The sequence below is a fragment of the Ovis canadensis genome, chromosome 9, assembly GCF_042477335.2.
Source record: "Ovis canadensis isolate MfBH-ARS-UI-01 breed Bighorn chromosome 9, ARS-UI_OviCan_v2, whole genome shotgun sequence".
Lineage (NCBI taxonomy): Eukaryota > Metazoa > Chordata > Mammalia > Artiodactyla > Bovidae > Ovis > Ovis canadensis.
Genome location: NC_091253.1, coordinates 100,603,431 through 100,609,818, shown reverse-complemented (window position 1 = coordinate 100,609,818; position 6,388 = coordinate 100,603,431). Strand labels below are relative to the sequence as shown.

Sequence of the window (6,388 nt, the reverse complement as noted above, 5' to 3'; positions counted from 1 at the left end):
TCAATTAACATTTCTTAAATTCATGCCCCTAAAAACAATGCCACAATTTTCCAGTGAATCTTCCCTAAAACAAGATCTGTAATATTTTTAACAAATTATGAGGAATGTGATAGCCTAAGCTAAGAAAAAATAGCATCTCTGTTTAAAATTTAATTTCATTTGGAATTAAATCACTTATTCATTACAATTAGTAATATTTGGATTATATTGGGTATTAGGTCCATAATACAGTATACATACTGTCCATGTGAAATAGTACTAAAGAACATAAGCTTTCCATGTTTTATAAAAAATAAGTGGTGTTATAGTGGCCTTTCTATCCACCTGAAAAGTTCTTAGGCCCAATATAAGATTCTGTGTTAATGTGAAGACTCTTCATTCCTCTAAGACAGATAATTGTAGGAGATCAGTTCAAGATGGAAGAGTACGACTCCTGTGAGAGTCTTTGCTCATCTTCTCCTGTGAGAGCCCCAAAATCACAACTAGATGTTGAACAACCATCAGCAGGAGAATGCTGGAACATACCAAAGAAAGATGCTCCATGCTCAAAGACAATGAAGAGCTTCAGTGAGATGGCATGAGGGGTGCATGGTAAAGTCTAACCCCATACCCCCGAGGTGGGCAACCCACAAGCTACAGAACAATATACCAAAGAAGTCCTCCCGCTATCATGAAGGTCTGAGCCCCACAGCAGCCTTGGGATCCAGCAAAGGGACTAGGAATCCCCAGGGAATCTGACTTGGAAGACAAGTGGGATTCGGCTGCAGGACTTCCATGAAACTGGAGGAAACAGACACTCCACTCCTGGAGGGCACAAACAATACCTAGTGAGCACCAGGACCCAGGAGAAAGGAGGAGTGACCCCACAGGAGACTGACCCAGGCTTATCTGTGAGTGTTGGAGGGTCTCCTAAGGAGTCGTGAGTTAGCAGAGGTTCACCACAGAAATGTGGGCAATGGCAGCAGCAGTTCTGGGAGCTAGGTTACCATTAGCTTTACCACAGAGTGTGTAGACCACAGGGCTGGGTGGCCCCAAGCTAAACAACTAACAGGGAGGGAGTGAAGCCCCGTCTATCAGCAGGCAATTTGATTAAAATTTTTCTGAGTGCTATGCCCCAGAGAGACTCAGTTTTGCTCACCTCCAGTCCCTTCCATCAGGAAGCTTGCACAAGCCCTTATGCCTCACCCACCAGAAGGCAGACAGAAGAAGCAAGAAGAACTACAGTCCCACAAGAAAATCCAGAACTAAAGTCCAGAAAGAAAACCAGTCACAGAAAGCCAATCAGAATGAAAAGGCATAGAATTATTTCCCAGATGAAGGAGCAAAATAAAACCCCAGAAAAACAACTAAATTAAGTGGAGATAGGAAACCTTCCAGAAAAAGAAGTCAGAATAATGATAGTGAAAATGATCCAGGGCCTCAGAAAAAAGAAAGGAGAAGATGAACAAAATGTTTACCAAAGACCTAGAAGAACTAAAGAACAGAGATGAACAATACTCGAGAAGGGGATCAATAACAGATTAACTGATGCAGAAGAACAAATAAGTGACCTAGAAGACAGAATGGTGGAATCACTGTCACAAAACAGGATATAGAAAAAGAAAGAAAAGAAACAAAGACAGTCTAAGAGACTTCTGGGACAACATTAAATGCACCAACATTCCCATTATAGGGGTACAAGAAAGAGAAGAGAGGGAGAAAGGACCTGAGAAATATTTGAAGGGAAAATAGCTGAAGACTTCCTTAACATGGAAAAGGAAATAGTCAACCAAGTCCAGGAAGTGCAGAGAGTCCCAGGCAAGATAAACCTAAGAAGGAACACAAGACACAATGTAATCAAAATTAAAGACAATGATAAAATATTAAAAGCAACAAGGGAAAATGATAAGTAATATACAAGGAGACTCCCATAATGTTATCAGCTGATTTCTCAATAGAAACTCTACAAACCAGAAGGAAATGGCACAATATACTCAAAGTGATGAAAGGGAAGAAGCTACAACCAAGACTACTCCACCCAGCAAGACCCTCATTCAGATTTGATGGAGAAATTGAAAGTTTTACAGAAAAATAACAGTTAAGAGCACTGCTAAACCAACTTTACAACAAATGCTAAAGAAATTTCTCTAGGCAGAAAACACAAGAGAAGGAAAAGACTTATGGAAAATAAACCCAAAGTAATTAGAAAAATGATAATAGGACCATACATATTGATAAGAAGAGGTTGCAAGAATACACAGAACTGTACAAAAAAGATTTTCACGACCCAGATAATCAAAAAAGTTTAAGTGTGAATAAAATCAGCAAAAGAGAAGTTATTCTAAACCACTTAGTAGATCAAAAGGAAAATTCAAATGACAACTCAAGGCTATTGACTTCTGCCTTCACGTTTTATTTAACAGCTCATTCACTCTTCTTGTAATACAAATATTCTTACAGAAACAGCTAAAATTTTCTAAGCTTTTGATTGGAACCAAAAAGAGAGAGAGAGATCTAAAATGACTCAAGTTTTAAGCCCTTAGTATTATTTTTCAATTTGGTAACTGTGTTTTCCCATTCAATGAGTCATAGACCAACCTATAAGAGATTATTCATGAAGACAAAGTACTCAGGCCAAAAACGCAGTGGTAAAAGCTCAAACAAAATATTTGTAAAAACCTTAATTAATTCTGATACTAAAACCTCTTTCAGATTGTTCAGACAGAGAAACTAAGTGAATAGAGTCATTGCTTTCAAGCACAAATGTAAGAGGTATTAGAAACAGTCTTTTAAAATTATCCTTGCAAGTCTCAGGAAGACAGACTTGGGTCCAATAGCTCTGTGAGAAATACAGGGGGTGCTCCACAGCCCTAGACGTAATGCAGACAAGGCAGACTAAGACCCTGGGCCTGGGACCATGGAATAGCCTGGATCAAGTTCAATCCCCACTGCTCTCTAGCTGTGTGAGACTGGGCAAGTCCCCAACATCTCTGATTCTTAGAGTCCTTTTCTATAAAGTGATGTCAACAATAGCCACTGCCTCATGGGGTTGTGATGTTACATGCTAATGCCCAGCAGAGTGCCTGCCCATATCAATTATTAGCTAACATGATTAAAAAATTAAGATCTCTTAAGCAAAATAGATGGCCACTTTACCTGCTCATTCATGGATAAGCAACACACAATGGCTGCTTCAAAAGGATTCCAAAGAAAACTCCATGACTTGATAGTCTGCAAAGCAAAGCAGAGGAAAAGAAAACCCCCTGGAGAAAAACTACCTCTAGCACAAAAATGCCTAGCTCCGGCTCTGCATTTTATTAACACATTGGGAGAAATTTAGAGTAATCTGGTAACATAGTTCTTAAAATGGGATTTTTCTCACATCATTTCAACAGTACCTTTCAACACTCAAGTAAACATGTTCATTTAGAACCTAGTCTACCATGAAGAGCAAATCAAGAGAAAAAATAGTTTTTCTGCGTTGTCAATCCAAGTCATCACACGAGAATATGTCAGTAATACTCAACAAGTGCCATGAATATAAAAATTGCCATTTTAGAGACAGTTATTTGAATAGTTTCACGCTGTTTGTCAGAATCAGAAATTAAGTGATTCTTCCAGAAAACTAGAGAATAAAATAGACGCGCTCCCTTCACAGTAGATGGTGGGGACGGGGAGTGAGAGTGCGGTTTGTTCATCAGGCACGTTGACAGTTTATAAGTTTGCAAAATGCCTGATACATAAATGTCTCAGAGGCACAAAGTGGTTGTTATTCAAAAGTCTTTCTATAGGCCAAGTACTTGATCTTTCAGTTCTATCTTTTGGATTGTATCAAAACTTTAGCCTTATGAGTTGTAGCCCATAATAATTGCATTTCATTAAGTGAACAACAATCCTATAGGCAAATATTACAATTTGTATTATAGTTATGGAAAAACCACACAAAACTAATTGACCCATTCAGAGCCATGCAGGCTCAGCAGTGTAGTGGAAAGAATTAATCAAGCTGGGTTTGAATACAGTTGGCACCTTCCATTACCTCTCAACTCTGACACCTTAGTGAAGTGAAGTCGCTCAGTCGTGTCCGACTCTTTGCGACCCCATGGACTGAAGCCTACCAGGCTCCACCCTCCATGGGATTCTCCAGGCAAGAGTACTAGAGTGGGTTGTCATTTCCTTCTCCAGGGGATCTTCCTGACCCAGGGATCGAACCCAGGTCTCCTGCATTCCAGGCAGACACTTTAACCTCTGAGCCACCAGGGAAGACACCTTAAGGTCTTTGAAATTCAATTTCTTCTTTGTCAAATGGGCATAGCAATATCTACTTTCAAAGTTACTGTGAGAAATATGCAAGATACATGTGAAAAAGACTGGCACTTCATAGGCTCTCCATAAGCAGATGTACAAAGAAGTTCCATACTTCCAACAAGAAAAGAAAGTGAAGTTGCTCAGGCATGTCCAACTGTTTGCCACCCCATGGACAGTAGCCCACCAAGCTCCTCCACCCATGGAATTTGCTAGGCAGGAGTACTGGAGTGGATTGCCATTTCCTTTTCCAGGGGATCTTCCTGACCGAGGGATCGAACCCAGGTCTCCCACATTGAAGGCAGACACTCTACCATCTGAGCCACCGTGAATGTGCTGCTTAGAACAAGGTTTGAAATTTATTGATTGTAGACTGCTACAGGTGTTTTCCCAGAAACCCAGTAAAGGGAGTTTTCTGCTTCCAAACAGATGCAGATGGACATGACTGAATTTTTAATAGTATGGACTGTCCCTGTCAGGAAACTGACTGTCCGTGTAAGACTCCAGGTCAGTTAGGATCCTATAGATGCCCACCGGGTAGGTGGTCCTGCCAATGAGAACTGAAACCAAAAGGCAGGACATGAAATAAGCAATGGATCAGGCTCTCAGAAAGGTCTCACGGCCACCAGTTCAGAAAAAATAATAGGAAAAAAAAAATAGTGCATCCTCTATCTTTCCAACCCTCAGTTGGACAGGCACGGAGACGCTGCTGGAAGTAACACCGTGAAGGCTGCCCAAGGAGAACCCCAGGCTCTGTTCCAATCTGGTTCATGATGATAGTGCTGGGAAAACTGCATTCATGGAACGTCGTCTTGACCGGTGAATCTGAGATGTGTGTAGCTCCTTTGGGTGTTGAGGAATATCCCCCTTGTGCTCCACACCAACAGGGGGCCTATTAAGTTCAACATATGGGATTCAGCTGGTCAGGAGAAATTGGGTGTTATGTCCAAGCTCAGTGTATCATTATAATGTTAGAGGTAACCTCGAGAGTGACTTACAGGAACATGCCTAACCAGCAAAGATCTAAGACCGATGTGTGAGACCATCCCTATCGTGTTGTGTGGCAACAAAGTGGATATTAAGGACGTAAAGGTTAAGGCAAGTCAGCTGTCTTCCACCAAAAGAAGAATCTTCAGCACTGTGGCATTTGTGCCGAAAGTAACAACTCCTCTGAAGAGCCCCTGCTCTGGCCTGCTGGAGAGCTGACTGGAGGCTCTGACTTGGAGTCTGCTGCTGAGCCTGCTCTTGCCCCGCCAGAGGTGGTCGTGGACCCAGGCTGAGCAGCACAGTAGGAGTGTGGCCTAGAGGCTGCCCAGACCACTCCTCTCCCAGATGGAGAGGCCCATGAGAAATGAGGCTGGGACCCCGCATCAGAAGTCTCTCTCTGTAGGCAACCGTCCTGCGATGTCAGCGATGCGGTGTGTTTGCCTCTTTCCTACACAGCGAGGCAGAACGTGTGTTTGATCTCTGCATGCTGAAGGAGCTGAATGGGCTTCAGAGTGAATGTGGAGGTTAGACAAATGCCTTCACTTTTCAGCCCCGCATATTCAGGTGTTTTGGAACATCGTTTCTTCCTCCTTCGGTTTCAAATATAAAACTGCTATAGTTGAATTGAAGGAAGTACGGAAAACCACTCATCAATTCAGGTACGACCTGAATCAAATCCCTTACGATTATACAGGGGAAGTGACAAATAGGTTTAGGGGATTCAATCTGATAGACAGAGTGCCTGAAGAACAATTGGAAGAGGTTCGTGACATAGTACAGGAGGCAGGGGCCGAGGCCATCCCCAGGAAAAAGAAATGCAACAAGGCGGAATGGTTGTCAGAGGAGGGCTTACAAAAAGCTGAGGAAAGAAGAGAAGTGAAAGGCAGAGGAGAAAAGGAAAGATGCATGCATTTGAATGCAGAGTTCCAAAGAACAGCAAGGAGAGATTAAGAAAGCCATCTTAAGTGAACACTGCAAAGAAATAGAGGAAAATAAAAGAATGGGAAAGACTAGAGATCTCTTCAAGAAAGTTGAAGATACCAAGGGAATATTTAGTGCAAAGATGGGCACAATAAAGGACAGAAATGGTATGAACCTAACAGAAGCAGAAGATATC

The 6,388-nt window shown here is 41.9% G+C and overlaps 1 pseudogene; it reads left to right on the top strand.

Moving 5' to 3' along the window:
* The first annotated feature begins 4,810 nt into the window (after window positions 1-4,810).
* LOC138446259 (GTP-binding nuclear protein Ran-like) lies at window positions 4,811-5,639 on the top strand (annotated as a pseudogene).
* Window positions 5,640-6,388: the final 749 nt, after the last annotated feature.